This window comes from Bactrocera oleae, chromosome 4 (assembly GCF_042242935.1).
Source record: "Bactrocera oleae isolate idBacOlea1 chromosome 4, idBacOlea1, whole genome shotgun sequence".
Lineage (NCBI taxonomy): Eukaryota > Metazoa > Arthropoda > Insecta > Diptera > Tephritidae > Bactrocera > Bactrocera oleae.
In genome coordinates this window covers 32,626,208-32,652,868 of record NC_091538.1, presented here as the reverse complement: position 1 = coordinate 32,652,868, position 26,661 = coordinate 32,626,208, and positions in this window count along the sequence as shown.

Sequence of the window (26,661 nt, the reverse complement as noted above, 5' to 3'; positions counted from 1 at the left end):
CTGCATAGTTGATCTTTATAGGACCGTTTAGGTTCTTTTTTGGCCACTCGGCAGTAGTATATTTTGCATGGCCGGGCAGCGTAGGCCGTATAGGTGTGTCTTAAGGCTTGAACCATTACATGTGTTTTATTCAACCTAGGTGGAGTTATGGTGGAGGCTTTTGCTGCATACAAAACATAAAAATTCCTTCGGGCAGTGTTGGATTCAATGCCAGCACAGATCAGGAGGATAAAGAACAACCCTACTGCCAGGTGTTGCTTTAAAAGTGACAAAATCAATTCATTACTTACCAATCCACACAAGGTTAGATTTTCAAAATAACAGCCTTCAGACGGGTCAATTTCGTTATCGTAGGACCGCATATTGTGGGAACTAGGATAGTGTTAGTGCCTACTACAGCGCTACATTCACTGGATATTACATACCAGAGAACTGCATGAGTGCCTAATTTTCTCACTCAAAGTATAATTGCTTTATAATAGGTAGCGATAGCCACTCACACTCAAACACAAGTACATTGTGCAATTATCTACGTAAAGAAATTTGATCGAAAGAACTAACTGAGCACCTCGCGTATTTGCTATTGCGTCGTATTTGTATTTCTTTTTCACACTCTTCGTTTTGATTTGCACAGACTTTGTGGTGGTCTTGCTCTCTAGCAAAAAAAACATACACAACTAATCAGGGTGTGTACTCTTTATTGTAATGCACCGCTGCAGGTCTCTGGTTCATACATATGTATGTATAAATGTATCATTTTTTATTCAGTTGAATAAATCTTTCGAGGATTTAGTTTGTCATCTGAGGTTATTAATAGCATTGTTCTCGTTTTAAAGGATCTCGTCTAGCACAAAACTTTACAACAAGTGTATAAATTACATTTTTTTTTACAAATTTAAGGCTCTTTTTAATGAAACGCTTATTTTAGAGATCACAGTATATTTTTCAAATTTATTTGATGTTTTGTATAGGCACACATTTCTAAGAGGTAACGTTTTTGTTGACAATTTATGAACGGCATGTTCAATGCTTCTTCTTCTCAAAGGATTACGTCACAAGATAGTCACAGTGTAATTTGTTTTTTGCTTTTGTAACAAATGTAACCGAAAAAGTAACGGTAAATTCTTATAATTATTCTTAATCTTGTATTCTATCATTCTTGGGTATAAGGTACTAGTGAAAGTGACCTCTCACAGTACATTCCCACCTCCAGAGAGTACGTTCACAATGCATAGCCGCCTCTAGTAAGAGGGTGACGAAAGGTTAAACTTTTTTAGAATTCGGTTATAAATTGATGTTTAATGCTGTTGAAAAATAGTGAAAATATATCATCGTGATATAGATAAATATGCCACATATTTTTAAACGATTTAATTAACTTATTCCTTTAAAAAACGAGAAATTCATAACTTCATATTGTAACAGAGTTGGGTATCACAAGTGGGAATAATTCATTTGAGCAATAAAACAAAATTTGTCGTTGTAAGATATATCAAGAGATAATAATAGAGCCGATGTTTCCCGTAATTTAGGTATACATTTTATTAGCGAACTTTTTACATAAAATAAATTTCCATATTATTATATAGTTCAAGGTTTCATTATTAAAGGTAGTCTGTGTACTTCTTAAATGAATTTTTTGTAGAATTCGCAATATATTCATAATATATAAAATACCAACAAGTCACGACTACCGAAAGTCCAATACATTGAAAGAATTTTAGTGACAACTAATACATAAACTCATATGCAAATTAAGATGATGAGTAGCAACGGACTCCAATAAAGCCAATGAGCAGTAAAAGAGGTAATTCGGCTGATGCCGGAGCTAGTACTTTATTGTTACAGAACAGAACTGAGAATGCAAATTGAGTTACTGCTAAACCTAAAGCTGAGCACATAGAACTACAAAGCTACAGTATACCGAGAGCAACACCAACTGCAAACCAAACTGTATGTGATCCGACGGACTTCCTTCGATTTTGAAATCTTGGATGTCTTGAAGATTCTGATCTTTTATCCTTTGGAGTTGGCGCATGCTTAATTGCGGGTCGTGACTGATGATATTGAGTAGGGGTGGACCTGTTATGCCTGTCGGTTTATCTACTATTTCACGCTGGTTCACATAGTTTGTGTCATTGATGATTGCAGAGGAACAGATTAGGATGAGATTTGTCCCGTTGGTAATAGTTTCTGGGCCTTCGTCTGTGCCAACTTTTGATGTACTCTCGTTGATGGTGATGATTATGTCATCTACTTGTGTGATGTGCTTCAGGTGGCTTGGTTGTATGCGGCAAAATACTGTGCTACCGGCGTATAATGCTCGTGCACATTTGTCTTGCTCTGTTAATTAACTAGCAGATCGTCGTTGAGTATATGATCCTGATGAATATGATATTAATATTGTATATGAATAATATATTCAGACTGGAGAATCTTAATCTTACATTCTTCGGTTAAGCTACCTATGGGGACTTCTACAGGGGCTCATTTAAAATGAACCTCAAAACGTTATGGTAAAAAATAATGGGATTTATTATGTCAGCCTTAGATAGCGTAATTGGGGGTATTAAGTATGATATTTGATTTGTTAATATTATATTCCTTCCTAATAGTATTTCATATAAATGCGGTGTATCGATCAACTCATTCTTTTTTGCTTTAATTATTTAATTTACTGTTTCTGTGTGTTTATTAATCTGCTCTTGTGTTTTGTTGCTATTGGTTATTTGTCTGTTATTTGCATCAATTAATTTTGGTTTGGACCACCTGATTCTGTCACAATCAGGGGCATCTGGAATGCCTGCTACCACCATGAGTGCTGACCCTAAGAAGTCTAGACTTCTTGCCATTCAGTGGTGTACTTTTACTACGGACAATAGGCTTCGTACATTTCTACATCTACATCTATAGTTTTTGTTTGTGTGATTGAGGGAATAATTCCGCTCATTTTGCGGTTTCAACAACTATATTGGTGAACTCTATTAAATTGCTCGAATGCCTTAAATATTCTCGGTATTCCCATATTAATACCTTACCATATATTCCCAGAATGTAGTTGGAATGAGAGTAGTCGATGATTCTTCCATATATTACCCCTAATATTGATAGGATTGCAAATCTAATCCTCAAATATTCTGTTTGGTCTATTAGGGCTAGATCTCTCAATATTGTTATGTTATTGCCTTAGTTTGTGGGAAAAAATTCAGAAGTTTATTAATGGGCATTTTTACATCGACTATGATACGATAATAGAATTTGTCAATGCAAGTCAGGACCATTTTTTATCTGTTGAGATTGAGAAGAGTAACGGATTTCTCGATAAATCGTCTACCTTGCCAGTTACTCGAGTTCGAGCACTGGATTGTTAAATTAAAGTTCCAATTTGATGCTATACCCTTATCTTTTTTTATAATTCCAACAGCTTTACACTTATGGCTTGCTATTCGATTTTACAACTTATTGATTATAGCTTAATGGCTCGTTACACAACAACACTCTAATTAGAACTGTCTTTGCTGCACAATCCGGCAGCCCTTACATAGTAAATCTCTAACAAAATTCGTTACTAGAGCATTCTGGCAACTACAAATTCGCTGTCTAGTTGCTTCTGGAAATTTATCGTCGGTTCGAGTTTGTTCTATCATCCGTTTTCGTCACACTGCCCTTCACCTAAGTCTGGTCGTGTTGATTAGACATATTTGTGGTACCAAACGCTGCAAGCCGTTCCAGATGAACCACCTTAATTTTATTTTTGGTCATCCAATGGTCTGTATGCGATACACTACATCGTTGATTCGTTTAATAACCTGGTATTGTCCTTCTCAATTACACTGTAATTTGTGAGACAGTCCTTTCTTTCATTGTGTGTTATATAACAATACCCAATCGCCTTCAATAAAACCTTCAGAGTTTATTGCCTTGTCATATTTTGCTTTCATTTTATCGCCTATAATTTTGGTGCGCTGTCTCACCGTAGCTGTTAAATACCAAGTTTTTGGCACATCTCCTGAATTAGAACTGATTCAAAATTTCTCCCTTGGTCAAAATGTAATTCTATTAGAACACCATATTTCGATACCGTATTGTTGATGGAAACAACCGCTATTGTTCCTGCCTCTTGGTTAAGAATTGCGTATAACTTTGGTCATTTGCTGAAATAGTCCATGACAACCAAAACATATTTGTTTCCTAATTTACTGATAGGACGTGGACCAGCTACATCTATTCATTCAAACGGCGCACCTGAATTTTACTGTTTCATCTGACCATGATTCGTGCACCTCGGCCCTTTAGTAGCAATGCACTCGACACAGTTGGCTATCAACTCCGTTGCTGATTGCCGATAACCAACCCAATAAAATTTTTCTTTTAATTTCTTCAAGGTTTTAGTGATACCCATGCGTCCTCCACTTGGACCGTTGTGCAGCACGTTGAAGGCGTTAGAGAAAATGGGAAATCATTCTGGTGGTTGTGGAAGCTTCGATATATAGTGAGTAGTAGTAGAGGGGAGAGAACCAACCTGAGGAACCTCATGTTTAATTTTTCCTCATTTAGATTTTTGACCTTGAAATAGAACGAATGATTGTCGATCGCTCAGATAGTTCATAGTCCACCTCTTTTGTCTTGGAGGGAACGTAGTTTGTTCCATGTCCTGAAGCAGCGTTGTATGGTTGATTGTCCAACGCTACGAGGACAATCCTCTCGAGTGAGGGTTTCTGATTGATGCCACGAGCTATGATGCTAAGTGTTGTAATTGTGCTGTGCACTTTACGGAAAACGTGCTGGTTTCGTATAGGCTCAGATGATGTGTGAAGGTCAGGAGCAGCAAGGCCGCAATTTATTTTTTTCTACTGGAAAAGGTAGAGTTTTTGGGCGATAATAATCCGATACGTTGCCAGGCTTCCCAGGTTTCAGAAGTGGAACCACCTTTCCGATTTTCATCATATCTGGTATGTGAAGAGTGTCACTAACAGTTTGAGGACCTTAGTAAGGAACTCCCATCGAGCCTAGTTGGTTTATCATCAACATATTTATACCGTCTGGGCCGATGGATTTGGATGCTTTTGCTTTGTTGATGGCACTCTGAAACTCCTCGTCGGTGAAAACAAGTGGTGCGCAGTCTTTTTGGTATTTTTCGAATTGAATTTCGGCATGATTGTCGACGTGTCTATTCGAATTGCTCCAAATTGAGATCCTTTATGCGAGGATCTCAGGCATCGACCTGGCATAGGGAGTCACGCTGATTTGCTAAGACTGCTGTTTCAGTTTGGAAAATTGGTGATAGTTGTTGAATTCTTATATCAGGAATGAAACGGGCAGTAGGAGCAGCGATTACCTTGCGGAATTGACGATCGTCAGCAAGTACGTCCGTATTAATAGGTATTCTGTGAAGCCTAGTTAGCTTTGTTAAAGTTAGCGTAGGTGCGGTTGTCCACAGAAATAAAGTTGTGCGGTTTTTCGATCGATAATATTATGGACAGATGGTCTGATGCGAGAGCTAGCATAAGTCACCACGTTATGTTGTTCAGCAGATCGCTACTAGCGATGATAATATCGGGCGTGCTCTACAGGTGCCCATAATTCTGATTAGGGCTTCGTCATTAATTGTGAATAACGTCGAGTCGTATATCTGTTATGCCAGCTCAATCCCTCTACGATCGTTTAACAGGCAGGAGCGGCAAAGACCATAGTTCGCGTTAAAGTAGCCAAGCATCAAGCGGCTCTCACCACGAAGCAGTGTGCCTATATTCGTCTGATATTCATGTAACTGGGAGGATGTATACAATAAATATTTCGTACTCGATATCGTCTGACCGGATAGATATGCCCTGACATTCTAGCGTAGTATCCATTTGGTCGATGATCTGAGCCACTTTTTTAATTAGTTTATTGGACCACAGCTACGGATATGCCTTCTCGGCTCATGAAATCAACTATCTCTTCGATCTTGCTCGATTGTCCGTTGCTGTTCAGTTGTAAGAGTCGGATATGTCGCGGTCAATAAAGTTGTGTACAGATGGTGGTTGTTGCAATTGCAGTATCCACTAGGCGGATTTGAGTGTATTTTGGCAATGCCCATGGATGGTTGTTGCGGGGCAGACTCCTTCAACAAGAGGCAACGAGCGACACACTCCACTCACGTCGGGAAATGACAACAGTTAGTGCAAGAATTGCGTATTAAGGAACAAACATTGTGAGAAACCAGAAGTTGCTTTGTTGGCATCGCATGGGAATTGGAGCTGGATGAAGGTTCGCGGGGGATTGATCACACTCGGAGTCACGCTGAATAGTTGAGCTTTATAGGACCGTTTAGGTTCTTCTTTGGCCACTCGGCAGTAGTATATTTTGCATGGCCGGGCAGCGTAGGCCGTATAGGTGTGTCTTAAGGCTTGAACCATTACATGTGTTTCATTCAACCTAGGTGGAGTTATGGTGGAGGCTTTTGCTGCATACAAAACATAAAAATTCCTTCGGGCAGTGTTGGATTCAATGCCAGCACAGATCAGGAGGATAAAGAACAACCCTACTGCCAGGTGTTGCTTTAAAAGTGACAAAATCAATTCATTACTTACCAATCCACACAAGGTTAGATTTTCAAAATAACAGCCTTCAGACGGGTCAATTTCGTTATCGTAGGACCGCATATTGTGGGAACTAGGATAGTGTTAGTGCCTACTACAGCGCTACATTCACTGGATATTACATACCAGAGAACTGCATGAGTGCCTAATTTTCTCACTCAAAGTATAATTGCTTTATAATAGGTAGCGATAGCCACTCACACTCAAACACAAGTACATTGTGCAATTATCTACGTAAAGAAATTTGATCGAAAGAACTAACTGAGCACCTCGCGTATTTGCTATTGCGTCGTATTTGTATTTCTTTTTCACACTCTTCGTTTTGATTTGCACAGATTTTGTGGTGGTCTTGCTCTCTAGCAAAAAAAACATACACAACTAATCAGGGTGTGTACTCTTTATTGTAATGCACCGCTGCAGGTCTCTGGTTCATACATATGTATGTATAAATGTATCATTTTTTATTCAGTTGAATAAATCTTTCGAGGATTTAGTTTGTCATCTGAGGTTATTAATAGCATTGTTCTCGTTTTAAAGGATCTCGTCTAGCACAAAACTTTACAACAAGTGTATAAATTACATTTTTTTTTACAAATTTAAGGCTCTTTTTAATGAAACGCTTATTTTAGAGATCACAGTATATTTTTCAAATTTATTTGATGTTTTGTATAGGCACACATTTCTAAGAGGTAACGTTTTTGTTGACAATTTATGAACGGCATGTTCAATGCTTCTTCTTCTCAAAGGATTACGTCACAAGATAGTCACAGTGTAATTTGTTTTTTGCTTTTGTAACAAATGTAACCGAAAAAGTAACGGTAAATTCTTATAATTATTCTTAATCTTGTACTCTATCATTCTTGGGTATAAGGTACTAGTGAAAGTGACCTCTCACAGTACATTCCCACCTCCAGAGAGTACGTTCACAATGCATAGCCGCCTCTAGTAAGAGGGTGACGAAAGGTTACAACTTTTTTAGAATTCGGTTATAAATTGATGTTTAATGCTGTTGAAAAATAGTGAAAATATATCATCGTGATATAGATAAATATGCCACATATTTTTAAACGATTTAATTAACTTATTCCTTTAAAAAACGAGAAATTCATAACTTCATATTGTAACAGAGTTGGGTATCACAAGTGGGAATAATTCATTTGAGCAATAAAACAAAATTTGTCGTTGTAAGATATATCAAGAGATAATAATAGAGCCGATGTTTCCCGTAATTTAGGTATACATATTTTTAATTTTATTTACGTTTTATATTTCAGCATTTAGCGAACTTTTTACATAAAATAAATTTCCATATTATTATATAGTTCAAGGTTTCATTATTAAAGGTAGTCTGTGTACTTCTTAAATGAATTTTTTGTAGAATTCGCAATATATTCATAATATATAAAATACCAACAAGTCACGACTACCGAAAGTCCAATACATTGAAAGAATTTTAGTGACAACTAATACATAAACTCATATGCAAATTAAGATGATGAGTAGCAACGGACTCCAATAAAGCCAATGAGCAGTAAAAGAGGTAATTCGGCTGATGCCGGAGCTAGTACTTTATTGTTACAGAACAGAACTGAGAATGCAAATTGAGTTACTGCTAAACCTAAAGCTGAGCACATAGAACTACAAAGCTACAGTATACCGAGAGCAACACCAACTGCAAACCAAACTGTATGTGATCCGACGGACTTCAATTCAATTTTGAAATCTTGGATGTCTTGAAGATTCTGATCTTTTATCCTTTGGAGTTGGCGCATGCTTAATTGCGGGTCGTGACTGATGATATTGAGTAGGGGTGGACCTGTTATGCCTGTCGGTTTATCTACTATTTCACGCTGGTTCACATAGTTTGTGTCATTGATGATTGCAGAGGAACAGATTAGGATGAGATTTGTCCCGTTGGTAATAGTTTCTGGGCCTTCGTCTGTGCCAACTTTTGATGTACTCTCGTTGATGGTGATGATTATGTCATCTACTTGTGTGATGGGCTTCAGGTGGCTTGGTTGTATGCGGCAAAATACTGTGCTACCGGCGTATAATGCTCGTGCACATTTGTCTTGCTCTGTTAATTAACTAGCAGATCGTCGTTGAGTATATGATCCTGATGAATATGATATTAATATTGTATATGAATAATATATTCAGACTGGAGAATCTTAATCTTACATTCTTCGGTTAAGCTACCTATGGGGACTTCTACAGGGGCTCATTTAAAATGAACCTCAAAACGTTATGGTAAAAAATAATGGGATTTATTATGTCAGCCTTAGATAACGTAATTGGGGGTATTAAGTATGATATTTGATTTGTTAATATTATATTCCTTCCTAATAGTATTTCATATAAATGCGGTGTATCGATCAACTCATTCTTTTTTGCTTTAATTATTTCATTTACTGTTTCTGTGTGTTTATTAATCTGCTCTTGTGTTTTGTTGCTATTGGTTATTTGTCTGTTATTTTCATCAATTAATTTTGGTTTGGACCACCTGATTCTTTCACAATCAGGGGCATCTGGAACGCCTGCTACCACCATGAGTGCTGACCCTAAGAAGTCTAGACTTCTTGCCATTCAGTGGTGTACTTTTACTACGGACAATAGGCTTCGTACATTTCTACATCTACATCTATAGTTTTTGTTTGTGTGAATGAGGGAATAATTCCGCTAATTTTGCGGTTTCAACAACTATATTGGTGAACTCTACTAAATTGCTCGAATGCCTCAAATATTCTCGGTATTCCCATATTAATACCTTACCATATATTCCCAGAATGTAGTTGGAATGAGAGTAGTCGATGATTCTTCCATATATTACCCCTAATATTGATAGGATTGCAAATCTAATCCTCAAATATTCTGTTTTGTCTATTAGGGTTAGATCTCTCAATATTGTTATGTTATTGTCTTAGTTTGTGGGAAAAAATTCAGAAGTTTATTAATGGGCATTTTTACATCGACTATGATACGATAATAGAATTTGTCAATGCAAGTCAGGACCATTTTTTATCTGTTGATATTGAGAAGAGTAACGGATTTCTCGATAAATCGTCTACCTTGCCAGTTACTCTTAAGTTCGAGCACTGGATTGTTAAATTAAAGTTCCAATTTAATTCCTTATCTTTTTTTATAATTCCAACAACTTTACACTTATGGCTTGCTATTCGATTTTACAACTTATTGATTACAGCTTAATGGCTCTTTACACAACAACACTCTAATTAGAACTGTCTTTGCTGCACAATCCGGCAGCCCTTACATAGTAAATCTCTAACAAAATTCGTTACTAGAGCATTCTGGCAACTACAAATTCGCTGTCTAGTTGCTTCTGGAAATTTATCGTCGGTTCGATTTTGTTCTATCATCCGTTTTCGTCACACTTCCCTTCACCTAAGTCTGGTCGTGTTGAGTAGACATATTTGTGGTACCAAACGCTGCAAGCTGTTACAGATGAACCACCTTAATTTTATTTTTGGTCATCCAATGGTCTGTATGCGATACACTACATCGTTGATTCGTTTAATAACCTGGTATTGTCCTTCTCAATTACACTGTAATTTGTGAGACAGCCCTTTCTTTCATTGTGGGTTATATAACAATACCCAATCGCCTTCAATAAAACCTTCAGAGTTTATTGCCTTGTCATATTTTGCTTTCATTTTATCGCCTATAATTTTGGTGCGCTGTCTCACCGTAGCATGTATATCCCTCATCTCATATTCTAGGATGCTGTTAAATACCAAGTTTTTGGCACATCTCCTGAATTAGAACTGATTCAAAATTTCTCCCTTGGTCAGAATGTAATTCTATTGGAACACCATATCTCGATACCGTATTGTTGATGGAAACAACCGCTATTGTTCCTGCCTCTTGGTTAAGAATTGCGTATACCTCTGGTCATTTGCTGAAATAGTCCATGACAACCAAAACATATTTGTTTCCTAATTTACTGATAGGAAATGGACCAGCTACATCTATTCATTCAAACGGCGCACCTGAATTTTACTGTTTCATCTGACCATGATTCGTGCACCTCGGCCCTTTAGCAGCAATGCACTCGACACAGTTGGCTATCAACTCCGCAACTGATTGCCGACAACCAACCCAATAAAGTTTTTCTTTTAATTTCTTCAAGGTTTTAGTGATACCCATGCGTCCTCCACTTGGACCGTTGTGCAGCAGGTTGAAGGCGTTAGAGGAAATGGAAAATCATTCTGGTGCTTGTGGAAGCTTCGATATATAGTGAGTAGTAGTAGAGGGGAAAGAACCAACCTGAGGAACCTCATGTTTAATTTTTCCTCATTTAGATTTTTGACCTTGAAATAGTACGAATGATTGTCAATCGCTCAGATAGTTCATAGTCCACCTCTTTGGTCCTGGAGGGAGCGTAGTTTGTTCGATGCCCTGAAGCAGCGTTGTATGGTTGATTGTCCAACGCTACGAGGACAATCCTCTCGAATGAGGGTTTCTGATTGATGCCGCGAGCTATGATGCTAAGTGTTGTGATTGTGCTGTGCACTTTACGGAAAACGTGCTGGTTTCGTATAGGCTCAGATGATGTGTGAAGGTCAGGAGCATCAAGGCCGCAATTTATTTTTTTCTACTGGAAAAGGTAGAGTTTTTGGGCGATAATAATCCGATACCTTGCCAGGCTTCCCAGGTTTCAGAAGTGGAACCGCCTTTCCGATTTTCATCATATCTGGTATGTGAAGAGTGTCACTAACAGTTTGGGGACCTTAGTAAGGAACTCCCATCGAGCCTAGTTGTTTTAACATCAACATATTTATACCGTCTGGGCCGATGGATTTGGATGCTTTTGTTTTGTTGATGGCACTCTGAAACTCCTCGTCGGTGAAAACAAGTGGTGCGCAGTCTTTTTGGTATTTTTCGAATTGAATTTCGGCATGATTGTCGACGTGTCTCTTCGAATTGCTCCAAATTGAGATCCTTTATCCGAGGATCTCAGGCATCGACCTGGCATAGGGAGTCACGCTCATTTGCTAAGACTGCTGTTTCAGTTTGGAAAATTGGTGATAGTTGTTGAATTCTTATATAGGGAATGAAACGGGCAGTAGGAGCAGAGATTACCTTGCGGAATTGACGATCGTCAGCAGGTACGTCCGTATTAATAGGTATTCTGTGAAGCCGACCTAGTTAGCTTTATTAAAGTTAGCGTAGGTGCGGTTGTCCACAGAAATAAAGTTGTGCGGTTTTTCGATCGATATTATTATGGACAGATGGTCTGATGTGAGAGCTAGCATAAGTCACCACGTTATGTTGTTCAGCAGATCGTTACTAGCGATGATAATATCGGGCGTGCTGCTACAGGTGCCCATAATTCTGATTAGAGCTTCGTCATTAATTGTGAATAACGTCGAGTCGTATATCTGTTATGCCAGCTCAATCCCTCTACGATCGTTTAACAGGCAGGAGCGGCAAAGATCATAGTTCGCGTTAAAGTAGCCAAGCATCAAGCGGCTCTCACCACGAAGCAGTGTGCCTATATTCGTCTGATATTCATGTAACTGGGAGGATGTATACAATAAATATTTCGTACTCGATATCGTCTGACCGGATAGATATGCCCTGACATTCTAGCGTAGTATCCATTTGGTCGATGATCTGAGCCACTTTTTTAATTAGTTTATTGGACCACAGCTACGGATATGCCTTCTCGGCTCATGAAATCAACTATCTCTTCGATTTTGCTCGATTGTCCGTTGCTGTTCAGTTGTAAGAGTCGGATATGTCGCGGTCAATAAAGTTGTGTACAGATGGTGGTTGTTGCAATTGCAGTATCCACTAGGCGGATTTGAGTGTAATTTGGCAATGCCATGGATGGTTGTTGCGGGGCAGACTCCTACAACAAGAGGCAACGAACGACACACTCCACTCACGTCGGGAAATGACCACAGTTAGTGCAAGAATTGCGTATTAAGGAACAAACATTGTGAGAAACCAGGAGTTGCCTTGCTGGCATGGCATGGGAATTGGCGCTGGATGAAGATTCGCGGGGGATTGATCACACTCGGAGTCACGCTGCATAGTTGATCTTTATAGGACCGTTTAGGTTTTTTTTGGCCACTCGGCAGTAGTATATTTTGCATGGCCGGGTAGCGTAGGCCGTATAGGTGTGTCTTAAGGCTTGAACCGTTACATGTGTTGCATTCAACCTAGGTGGAGTTATGGTGGAGGCTTTTAGTACCTACACAACATAAAAATTCCTTCGGGAAGTGTTGGATTCAATGCCAGCACAGATCAGAAGGATAAAGAGCAACCCTACTGCCAGGTGTTGCTTTAAAAGTGATGACAAAATCAATTCATTACTTACCAATCCACACATTGGTAGCGATAGCCACTCACACTCAAACACAAGTACGTTGTGCAATTATCTACGTAAAGAAATTTGATCGAAAGAACTAACTGAGCACGTCACGTATTTGCTTTGCGTCGTATTTGTATTTCTTTTTCACACTCTTCGTTTTGATTTGCACAGAATTTGTGGTGATCTAGCTCTCTAGCAAAAAAAACATACACAACTAATCAGGGTGTGTACTCTTTATTGTAATGCACCGCTGCAGGTCTCTGGTTCATACATATGTATGTATAAATGTATCATTTTTTATTCAGTTGAATAAATCTTTCGAGGATTTAGTTTGTCATCTGAGGTTATTAATAGCATTGTTCTCGTTTTAAAGGATCTCGTCTAGCACAAAACTTTACAAAAAGTGTATAAATTACATTTTTTTTACAAATTTAAGGCTCTTTTTAATGAAACGCTTATTTTAGAGATCACAGTATATTTTTCAAATTTATTTGATGTTTTGTATAGGCACACATTTCTAAGAGTTAACGTTTTTGTTGACAATTTATGAACGGCATGTTCAATGCTTCTTCTTCTCAAAGGATTATGTCACAAGATAGTCACAGTGTAATTGGTTTTTGCTTTTGTAACAAATGTAACCGAAAAAGTAACGGCAAATTCTTATAATTATTCTTAATCTTGTATTCTATCATTCTTGGGTATAAGGTACTAGTGAAAGTGACCTCTCACAATACATTCCCACCTCCAGAGAGTACGTTCACAACGCATAGCCGCCTCTAGTAAGAGGGTGACGAAAGGTTACAACTTTTTTAGAATTCGGTTATAGATTGATGTTTAATGCTGTTGAAAAATAGTGAAAATATATCATCGTGATATAGATAAATATGCCACATATTTTTAAACGATTTAATTAACTTATTCCTTTAAAAAACGAGAAATTCATAACTTCATATTGTAACAGAGTTGGGTATCACAAGTGGCAATAATTCATTTGAGCAATAAAACAAAATTTGTCGTTGTAAGATATATCAAGACATAATAATAGAGCCGATGTTTCCCGTAATTTAGGTATACATATTTTTAATTTTATTTACGTTTTATATTTCAGCATTTAGCGAACTCTTTACATAAAATAAATTTCCATATTATTATATAGTTCAAGGTTTCGTTATTAAAGGTAGTCTGTGTACTTCTTAAATGAATTTTTTGTAGAATTCGCAATATATTCATAATATATAAAATACCAACAAGTCACGACTACCGAAAGTCCAATACATTGAAAGAATTTTAGTGACAACTAATACATAAACTCATATGCAAATTAAGATGATGTGTAGCAACGGACTCCAATAAAGCTAATGAGCAGTAAAAGAGGTCAATCGGCTTATGCCGGAGCTAGTACTTTATTGTTACAGAACAGAACTGAGAATGCAAATTGAGTTACTGCTAAACCTAAAGCTGAGCACACAGAACTACAAAGCTACAGAGCAACACCAACTGCAAACCAAACTGTATGTGATCCGACGGACTTCAATTCGATTTTGAAATCTTGGATGTCTTGAAGATTCTGATCTTTTATCCTTTGGAGTTGGCGCATGCTTAATTGGGGGTCGTGACTGATGATATTGAGTAGGGGTGGACCTGTTATGCCTGTCGGTTTATCTACTATTTCACGCTGGTTCACATAGTTTGTGTCATTGATGATTGCAGAGGAACAGATTAGGATGAGATTTGTCCCGTTGGTAATAGTTTCTGGGCCTTCGTCTGTGCCAACTTTTGATGTACTCTCGTTGATGGTGATGATTATGTCATCTACTTGTGTGATGGGCTTCAGATGGCTTGGTTGTATGCGGCAAAATACTGTGCCACCGGCGGATAATACTCGTGCACATGTGTCTTGCTCTGTTAATTAACTAGCAGATCGTCGTTGAGTATATGATCCTGATGAATATGATACTAATATTGTATATGAATAATATATTCAGACTGGAGAATCTTAATCTTACATTCTTCGGTTAAGCTACCTATGGGGACTTCTACAGGGGCTCATTTAAAATGAACCTTAAATCGTCATGGTCAAAAATAATGGGATTTATTATGTCAGCCTTAGATAGTGTAATTGGGGGTATTAAGCTTGATATTTGATTTGTTAATAATATATTCCTTCCTAATAGTATTTCATACAAATGCGGTGTATCGATCAACTCATTCTTTTTTGCTTTAATTATTTCATTTACTTTTTCTGTGTGTTTATTAATCTGCTCTTGTGTTTTGTTGCTATTGCTTATTTGTCTGTTATTTGCATCACTTAATGTTGGTTTGGACCATCTGATTCTTTCACAATCAGGGGCATCTGGAATGCCTGCTACCACCATGAGTGCTGACCCTAAGAAGTCTTGACTTCTTGCCATTCAGTGGTGTACTTTTACTACGGACAATAGGCTTCTTACATTTCCACATCCACATCTATAGTTTTTGTTTGTGTGAATGAGGGAATAATTCCGCTAATTTTGCGGTTTCAACAACTATATTGGTGAACTCTATTAAATTGCTCGAATGCCTCAAATATGCTCGGTATTCCCATATTAATACCTTACCATATATTACCAGAATGTAGTTGGAATGAGAGTAGTCGATGATTCTTCCATATATTACCCCTAATATTGATAGGATTGCAAATCTAATCCTCAAATATTCTGTTTTGTCTATTAGGGTTAGATCTCTCAATATTGTTATGTTATTGCCTTAGTTTGTGGGAAAAAATTCAGAAGTTTATTAATGGGCATTTTTACATCGACTATGATACGATAATAGAATTTGTCAATGCAAGTCAGGACCATTTTTCATCTGTTGAGATTGAGAAGAGTAACGGATTTCTCGATAAATCGTCTACCTTGCCAGTTACTCTTAAGTTCGAGCACTGGATTGTTAAATTAAAGTTCCAATTTAATTCCTTATCTTTTTTTATAATTCCAACAACTTTACACTTATGGCTTGCTATTCGATTTTACAACTTATTGATTACAGCTTAATGGCTGTTTACACAACAACACTCTAATTAGAACTATCTTTGCTGCACAATCCGGCAGCCCTTACATAGTAAATCTCTAACAAAATTCGTTACTAGAGCATTCTGGCAACTACAAATTCGCTGTCTAGTTGCTTCTGGAAATTTATCGTCGGTTCGTTTTTGTTCTATCATCCGTTTTCGTCACACTGCCCTTCACCTAAGTCTGGTCGTGTTGAGTAGACATATTTGTGGTACCAAACGCTGCAAGCCGTTCCAGATGAACCACCTTAATTTTATTTTTGGTCATCCAATGGTCTGTATGCGATACACTACATCGTTGATTCGTTTAATAACCTGGTATTGTCCTTCTCAATTACACTGTAATTTGTGAGACAGTCCTTTCTTTCATTGTGGGTTATATAACAATACCCAATCGCCTTCAATAAAACCTTTAGAGTTTATGTCTTGTCATATTTTGCTTTCATTTTATCGCCTATAATTTTGGTGCGCTGTCTCACCGTAGCATGTATATCCCTCATCTCATATTCTAGGATGCTGTTAAATACCAAGTTTTTGGCACATCTCCTGAATTAGAACTGATTCAAAATTTCTCCCTTGGTCAGAATGTAATTCTATTGGAAGACCATATCTCGATACCGTATTGTTGATGGAAACAACCGCTATTGTTCCTGCCTCTTGGTTAAGAATTGCGTATAGCTCTGGTCATTTGCTGAAATAGTCCATGACAACCAAAACATCAACATATTTATACCGTCTGGGCCGATGGATTTGGATGCTTTTGCTTTGTTGATGGCACTCTGAAACTCCTCGTCGGTGAAAACAAGTGGTGCGCAGTCTTTTTGGTATTTTTCGAATTGAATTTCGGCATGATTGTCGACGTGTCTCTTCGAATTGCTCCAAATTGAGATCCTTTATGCGAGGATCTCAGGCATCGACCTGGCATAGGGAGTCACGCTGATTTGCTAAGACTGCTGTTTCAGTTTGGAAAATTGGTGATAGTTGTTGAATTCTTATATCGGGAATGAAACGGGCAGTAGGAGCAGCGATTACCTTGCGGAATTGACGATCGTCAGCAAGTACGTCCGTATTAATAGGTATTCTGTGAAGCCGACCTAGTTAGCTTTATTAAAGTTAGCGTAGGTGCGGTTGTCCACAGATATAAAGTTGTGCGGTTTTTCGATCGATATTATTATGGACAGATGGTCTGATGTGAGAGCTAGCATAAGTCACCACGTTATGTTGTTCAGCAGATCGTTACTAGCGATGATAATATCGGGCGTGCTGCTACAGGTGCCCATAATTCTGATTAGGGCTTCGTCATTAATTGTGAATAACGTCGAGTCGTATATCTGTTCCGCCAGCTCAATCCCTCTACGATCGTTTAACAGGCAGGAGCGGCAAAGATCATAGTTCGCGTTAAAGTAGCCAAGCAACAACCGGCTCTCACCACGAAACAGTGTGCCTATATTCGGGTGATGTTCATGTAACTGGGAGGATGTCTACAATAAATGTTTCGTACTCGATATCGTCTAACCGGATAGATATGCCTTGACATTCTAGCGTAGTATCCATTTGGTCGATGATCTGAGCCACTTTTTTAATTAGTTTATTGGACCACAGCTACGGATATGCCTTCTCGGCTCATGAAATCAACTATCTCTTCGATTTTGCTCGATTGTCCGTTGCTGTTCAGTTGTAAGAGTCGGATATGTCGCGGTCAATAAAGTTGTGTACAGATGGTGGTTGTTGCAATTGCAGTATCCACTAGGCGTATTTGAGTGTAATTTGGCAATGCCATGGATGGTTGTTGCGGGGCAGACTCCTACAACAAGAGGCAACGAACGACACACTCCACTCACGTCGGGAAATGACAACAGTTATTACAATAATTGCGTATTAAGGAACAAACATTGTGAGAAACCAGGAGCTGCCTTGCTGGCATGGCATGGGAATTGGCGCTGGATGAAGGTTCGCGGGGGATTGATCACACTCGGAGTCACGCTGCATAGTTGATCTTTATAGGACCGTTTAAGTTTTTTTTGGCCACTCGGCAGTAGTATATTTTGCATGGCCGGGCAGCGTAGGCCGTATAGGTGTGTCTTAAGGCTTGAACCATTACATGTGTTGCATTCAACCTAGGTGGAGTTATGGTGGAGGCTTTTAGTGCATACACAACATAAAAATTCCTTCGGGCAGTGTTGGATTCAATGCCAGCACAGATCAGGAGGATAAAGAGCAACCCTACTGCCAGGTTTTGTTTTAAAAGTGATGACAAAATCAATTCATTACTTACCAATCCACACAAGGTTAGATTTTCAAAATAACAGCCTTCAGACGGGTCAATTCCGTTATCGTAGGACCGCATATTGTGGGAATTAGGATAGTGTTAGTGCCTACTACAGCGCTACATTCACTGGATATTACATACCAGAGAACTGCATGAGTGCCTAATTTTCTCACTTAAAGTATAATTGCTTTATAATTGGTAGCGATAGCCACTCACACTCAAACACAAGTACGTTGTGCAATTATCTACGTAAAGAAATTTGATCGAAAGAACTAACAGAGCACGTCACGTATTTGCTTTGCGTCGTATTTGTATTTCTTTTTCACACTCTTCGTTTTGATTTGCACAGACTTTGTGGTGGTCTTGCTCTCTAGCAAAAAAAACATACACAACTAATCAGGGTGTGTACTCTTTATTGTAATGCACCGCTGCAGGTCTCTGGTTCATACATATGTATGTATAAATGTATCATTTTTTATTCAGTTGAATAAATCTTTCGAGGATTTAGTTTGTCATCTGAGGTTATTAATAGCATTGTTCTCGTTTTAAAGGATCTCGTCTAGCACAAAACTTTACAAAAAGCGTATAAATTACATGTTTTTTACAAATTTATTGCATTTTTTAATGAAACGCTCATTTTAGAGATCACAGTATATTTTTCAAATTTATTTGATGTTTTGTATAGGCACACAGTTCTAAGAGTTAACGTTTTTGTTGACAATTTATATGCCGTGCAATGCTTCTTCTTCTCAAAGGATTATGTCACAAGATAGTCACAGTGTAATTGGTTTTTGCTTTTGTAACAAATGTAACGGCAAATTCTTATAATTATTCTTAATCTTGTATTCTATCATTCTTGGGTATAAGGTACTAGTGAAAGTGACCTCTCACAATACATTCCCACCTCCAGAGAGTACGTTCACAACGCATAGTCGGCTCTAGTAAGAGGGTGACGAAAGGTTACAACTTTTTTAGAATTCGGTTATAGATTGATGTTTAATGCTGTTGAAAAATAGTGAAAATATATCATCGTGATATAGATAAATATGCCACATATTTTTAAACGATTTAATTAACTTATTCCTTTAAAAAACGAGAAATTCATAACTTCATATTGTAACAGAGTTGGGTATCACAAGTGGCAATAATTCATTTGAGCAATAAAACAAAATTTGTCGTTGTAAGATATATCAAGACATAATAATAGAGCCGATGTTTCCCGTAATTTAGGTATACATATTTTTAATTTTATTTACGTTTTATATTTCAGCATTTAGCGAACTCTTTACATAAAATAAATTTCCATATTATTATATAGTTCAAGGTTTCGTTATTAAAGGTAGTCTGTGTACTTCTTATATTAATTTTTTGTAGAATTCGCAATATATTCATAATATATAAAATACCAACAAGTCACGACAACCGAAAGTCCAATACATTGAAAGAATTTTAGTGACAACTAATACATAAACTCATATGCAAATTAAGATGATGTGTAGCAACGGACTCCAATAAAGCTAATGAGCAGTAAAAGAGGTCAATCGGCTTATGCCGGAGCTAGTACTTTATTGTTACAGAACAGAACTGAGCATGCAAATTGAGTTACTGCTAAACCTAAAGCCGAGCACACAGAACTACAAAGCTACAGAGCAACACCAACTGCAAACCAAACTGTATTTGATCCGACGGACTTCAATTCGATTTTGAAATCTTGGATGTCTTGAAGATTCTGATTTTTTATGCTTTGGAGTTGGCGCATGCTTAATTGCGGGTCGTGACTGATGATATTGAGTAGGGGTGGACCTGTTATGCCTGTCGGTTTATCTACTATTTCACGCTGGTTCACATAGTTTGTGTCATTAATGATTGCAGAGGAACAGATTAGGATGAGATTTGTCCCGTTGGTAATAGTTTCTGGGCCTTCGTCTGTGCCAACTTTTGATGTACTCTCGTTGATGGTGATGATTATGTCATCTACTTGTATGATGGGCTTCAGATGGCTTGGTTGTATGCGGCAAAATACTGTGCTACCGGCGGATAATACTCGTGCACATGTGTCTTGCTCTGTTAATTAACTAGCAGATCGTCGTTGAGTATATGATCCTGATGAATATGATACTAATATTGTATATGAATAATATATTCAGACTGGAGAATCTTAATCTTACATTCTTCGGTTAAGCTACCTATGGGGACTTCTACAGGGGCTCATTTAAAATTAACCTTAAATCGTCATGGTCAAAAATAATGGGATTTATTATGTCAGCCTTAGATAGTGTAATTGGGGGTATTAAGCTTGATATTTGATTTGTTAATAATATATTCCTTCCTAATAGTATTTCATACAAATGCGGTGTATCGATCAACTCATTCTTTTTTGCTTTAATTATTTCATTTACTTTTTCTGTGTGTTTATTAATCTGCTCTTGTGTTTTGTTGCTATTGCTTATTTGTCTGTTATTTGCATCACTTAATGTTGGTTTGGACCATCTGATTCTTTCACAATCAGGAGTATCTGGAATGCCTGCTACCACCATGAGTGCTGACCCTAAGAAGTCTAGACTTCTTGCCATTCAGTGGTGTACTTTTACTACGGACAATAGGCTTCTTACATTTCTACATCCACATCTATAGTTTTTGTTTGTGTGAATGAGGGAATAATTCCGCTAATTTTGCGGTTTCAACAACTATATTGGTGAACTCTATTAAATTGCTCGAATGCCTCAAATATGCTCGGTATTCCCATATTAATACCTTACCATATATTACCAGAATGTAGTTGGAATGAGAGTAGTCGATGATTCTTCCATATATTACCCCTAATATTGATAGGATTGCAAATCTAAACCTCAAATATTCTGTTTTGTCTATTAGGGTTAGATCTCTCAATATTGTTATGTTATTGCCTTAGTTTGTGGGAAAAAATTCAGAAGTTTATTAATGGGCATTTTTACATCGACTATGATACGATAATAGAATTTGTCAATGCAAGTCAGGACCATTTTTCATCTGTTGAGATTGAGAAGAGTAACGGATTTCTCGATAAATCGTCTACCTTGCCAGTTACTCTTAAGTTCGAGCACTGGATTGTTAAATTAAAGTTCCAATTTAATTCCTTATCTTTTTTTATAATTCCAACAACTTTACACTTATGGCTTGCTATTCGATTTTACAACTTATTGATTACAGCTTAATGGCTGTTTACACAACAACACACTAATTAGAACTATCTTTGCTGCACAATCCGGCAGCCCTTACATAGTAAATCTCTAACAAAATTCGTTACTAGAGCATTCTGGCAACTACAAATTCGCTGTCTAGTTGCTTCTGGAAATTTATCGTCGGTTCGTTTTTGTTCTATCATCCGTTTTCGTCACACTGCCCTTCACCTAAGTCTGGTCGTGTTGAGTAGACATATTTGTGGTACCAAACGCTGCAAGCCGTTCCAGATGAACCACCTTAATTTTATTTTTGGTCATCCAATGGTCTGTATGCGATACACTACATCGTTGATTCGTTTAATAACCTGGTATTGTCCTTCTCAATTACACTGTAATTTGTGAGACAGTCCTTTCTTTCATTGTGGGTTATATAACAATACCCAATCGCCTTCAATAAAACCTTTAGAGTTTATGTCTTGTCATATTTTGCTTTCATTTTATCGCCTATAATTTTGGTGCGCTGTCTCACCGTAGCATGTATATCCCTCATCTCATATTCTAGGATGCTGTTAAATACCAAGTTTTTGGCACATCTCCTGAATTAGAACTGATTCAAAATTTCTCCCTTGGTCAGAATGTAATTCTATTGGAACACCATATCTCGATACCGTATTGTTGATGGAAACAACCGCGGTTAAGGCGGTTAAGCTACCTATGGGGACTTCTACAGGGGCTCATTTAAAATGAACCTCAAATCGTCATGGTCAAAAATAATGGGATTTATTATGTCAGCCTTAGATAGTGTAATTGGGGGTATTAAGTTTGATATTTGATTTGTTAATAATATATTCCTTCCTAATAGTATTTCATACAAATGCGGTGTATCGATCAACTCATCATTTTTTGCTTTAATTATTTCATTTACTGTTTCTGTGTGTTTATTAATCTGCTCTTGTGTTTTGTTGCTATTGGTTATTTGTCTGTTATTTGCATCACTTAATGTTGGTTTGGACCACCTGATTCTTTCACAATCAGGGGCATCTGGAATGCCTGCTACCACCATGAGTGCTGACCCTAAGAAGTCTAGACTTCTTGCCATTCAGTGGTGTACTTTTACTACGGACAATAGGCTTCTTACATTTCTACATCTACATCTATAGTTTTTGTTTGTGTGAATGAGGGAATAATTCCGCTAATTTTGCGGTTTCAACAACTATATTGGTGAACTCTATTAAATTGCTCGAATGCCTCAAATATTCTCGGTATTCCCATATTAATACCTTACCATATATTACCAGAATGTAGTTGGAATGAGAGTAGTCGATGATTCTTCCATATATTACCCCTAATATTGATAGGATTGCAAATCTAATCCTCAAATATTCTGTTTTGTCTATTAGGGTTAGATCTCTCAATATTGTTATGTTATTGTCTTAGTTTGTGGAAAAAAATATTTATTAATGGGCATTTTTACATCGACTTTGATACGATAATAGAATTTGTCAATGCAAGTCAGGACCATTTTTTATCTGTTGAGATTGAGAAGAGTAACGGATTTCTCGATAAATCGTCTACCTTGCCAGTTACTCTTAAGTTCGAGCACTGGATTGTTAAATTAAAGTTCCAATTTAATTCCTTATCTTTTTTTATAATTCCAACAACTTTACACTTATGGCTTGCTATTCGATTTTACAACTTATTGATTACAGCTTAATGGCTCTTTACACAACAACACTCTAATTAGAACTGTCTTTGCTGCACAATCCGGCAGCCCTTACATAGTAAATCTCTAACAAAATTCGTTACTAGAGCATTCTGGCAACTACAAATTCGCTGTCTAGTTGCTTCTGGAAATTTATCGTCGGTTCGCTTTTGTTCTATCATCCGTTTTCGTCACACTGCCCTTCACCTAAGTCTGGTCGTGTTGAGTAGACATATTTGTGGTACCAAACGCTGCAAGCCGTTCCAGATGAACCACCTTAATTTTATTTTTGGTCATCCAATGGTCTGTATGCGATACACTACATCGTTGATTCGTTTAATAACCTGGTATTGTCCTTCTCAATTACACTGTAATTTGTGAGACAGTCCTTTCTTTCATTGTGTGTTATATAACAATACCCAATCGCCTTCAATAAAATCTTCAGAGTTTATGTCTTGTCATATTTTGCTTTCATTTTATCGCCTATAATTTTGGTGCGCTGTCTCACCGTAGCATGTATATCCCTCATCTCATATTCTAGGATGCTGTTAAATACCAAGTTTTCGGCACATCTCCTGAATTAGAACTGATTCAAAATTTCTCCCTTGGTCAGAGTGTAATTCTATTGGAACACCATATCTCGATACCGTATTGTTGATGGAAACAACCGCTATTGTTTCTGCCTCTTGGTTAAGAATTGCGTATAACTCTGGTCATTTGCTGAAATAGTCCATGACAACCAAAACATCAACATATTTATACCGTCTGGGCCGATGGATTTGGATGCTTTTGCTTTGTTGATGGCACTCTGAAACTCCTCGTCGGTGAAAACAAGTGGTGCGCAGTCTTTTTGGTATTTTTCGAATTGAATTTCGGCATGATTGTCGACGTGTCTCTTCGAATTGCTCCAAATTGAGATCCTATATTCGAGGATCTCAGGCATCGACCTGGCATAGGGAGTCACGCTGATTTGCTAAGACTGCTGTTTCAGTTTGGAAAATTGGTGATAGTTGTTGAATTCTTATATCGGGAATGAAACGGGCAGTAGGAGCAGCGATTACCTTGCGGAATTGACGATCGTCAGCAAGTACGTCCGTATTAATAGGTATTCTGTGAAGCCGACCTAGTTAGCTTTATTAAAGTTAGCGTAGGTGCGGTTGTCCACAGATATAAAGTTGTGCGGTTTTTCGATCGATATTATTATGGACAGATGGTCTGATGTGAGAGCTAGCATAAGTCACCACGTTATGTTGTTCAGCAGATCGCTACTAGCGATGATAATATCGGGCGTGCTGCTACAGGTGCCCATAATTCTGATTAGGGCTTCGTCATTAATTGTGAATAACGTCGAGTCGTATATCTGTTCCGCCAGCTCAATCCCTCTACGATCGTTTAACAGGCAGGAGCGGCAAAGATCATAGTTCGCGTTAAAGTAGCCAAGCAACAAGCGGCTCTCACCACGAAGCAGTGTGCCTATATTCGGGTGATGTTCATGTAACTGGGAGGATGTCTACAATAAATATTTCGTACTCGATATCGTCTGACCGGATAGATATGCCCTGACATTCTAGCGTAGTATCCATTTGGTCGATGATCTGAGTCGCTTTTTTAATTAGTTTATTGGACCACAGCTACGGATATGCCTTCGCGGCTCATGAAATCAACTATCTCTTCGATTTTGCTCGATTGTCCGTTGCTGTTCAGTTGTAAGAGTCGGATATGTCGCGGTCAATAAAGTTGTGTACAGATGGTGGTTGTTGCAATTACAGTATCCACTAGGCGGATTTGAGTGTAATTTGGCAATGCCATGGATGGTTGTTGCGGGGCAGACTCCTACAACAAGAGGCAACGAACGACACACTCCACTCACGTCGGGAAATGACAACAGTTAGTGCAAGAATTGCGTATTAAGGAACAAACATTGTGAGAAATCAGGAGTTGCCTTGTTGGCATCGCATGGGAATTGGCGCTGGATGAAGGTTCGCGGGGGATTGATCACACTCGGAGTCACGCTGCATAGTTGATCTTTATAGGACCGTTTAGGGTTTTTTTGGCCACTCGGCAGTAGTATATTTTGCATGGCCGGGCAGCGTAGGCCGTATAGGTGTGTCTTAAGGCTTGAACCACTACATGTGTTGCATTCAACCTAGGTGGAGTTATGGTGGAGGCTTTTAGTGCATACACAACATAAAAATTCCTTCGGACAGTGTTGGATTCAATGCCAGCACAGATCGGGAGGATAAAGAGCAACCCTACTGCCAGGTGTTGCTTTAAAAGTGATGACAAAATCAATTCATTACTTACCAATCCACACAAGGTTAGATTTTCAAAATAACAGCCTTCAGACGGGTCAATTCCGTTATCGTAGGACCGCATATTGTGGGAATTAGGATAGTGTTAGTGCCTACTACAGCGCTACATTCACTGGATATTACATACCAGAGAACTGCATGAGTGCCTAATTTTCTCACTTAAAGTATAATTGCTTTATAATTGGTAACGATAGCCACTCACACTCAAACACAAGTACGTTGTGCAATTATCTACGTAAAGAAATTTGATCGAAAGAACTAACTGAGCACCTCGCGTATTTGCTATTGCGTCGTATTTGTATTTCTTTTTCACACTCTTCGTTTTGATTTGCACAGACTTTGTGGTGGTCTTGCTCTCTAGCAAAAAAAACATACACAACTAATCAGGGTGTGTACTCTTTATTGTAATGCACCGCTGCAGGTCTCTGGTTCATACATATGTATGTATAAATGTATCATTTTTTATTCAGTTGACTAAATCTTTCGAGGATTTAGTTTGTCATCTGAGGTTATTAATAGCATTGTTCTCGTTTTAAAGGATCTCGTCTAGCACAAAACTTTACAAAAAGTGTATAAATTACATGTTTTTTACAAATTTATTGCATTTTTTAATGAAACGCTCATTTTAGAGATCACAGTATATTTTTCAAATTTATTTGATGTTTTGTATAGGCACACAGTTCTAAGAGTTAACGTTTTTGTTGACAATTTATATGCCGTTCAATGCTTCTTCTTCTCAAAGGATTATGTCACAAGATAGTCACAGTGTAATTGGTTTTTGCTTTTGTAACACATGTAACCGAAAAAGTAACGGCAAATTCTTATAATTATTCTTAATCTTGTATTCTATCATTCTTGGGTATAAGGTACTAGTGAAAGTGACCTCTCACAATACATTCCCACCTCCAGAGAGTACGTTCACAACGCATAGTCGGCTCTAGTAAGAGGGTGACGAAAGGTTACAACTTTTTTAGAATTATTATAGAATATAGATTGATGTTTAATGCTGTTGAAAAATAGTGAAAATATATCATCGTGATATAGATAAATATGCCACATATTTTTAAACGATTTAATTAACTTATTCGTGGAAAAACGAGAAATTCATAACTTCATATAGTAACAGAGTTGGATATCACAAGTGGCAATAATTCATTAGAGCAATAAAACAAAATTTGTTGTAAGATATATCAAGACATAATAATAGAGCCGATGTTTCCCGTAATTTAGGTATACATATTTTTAAT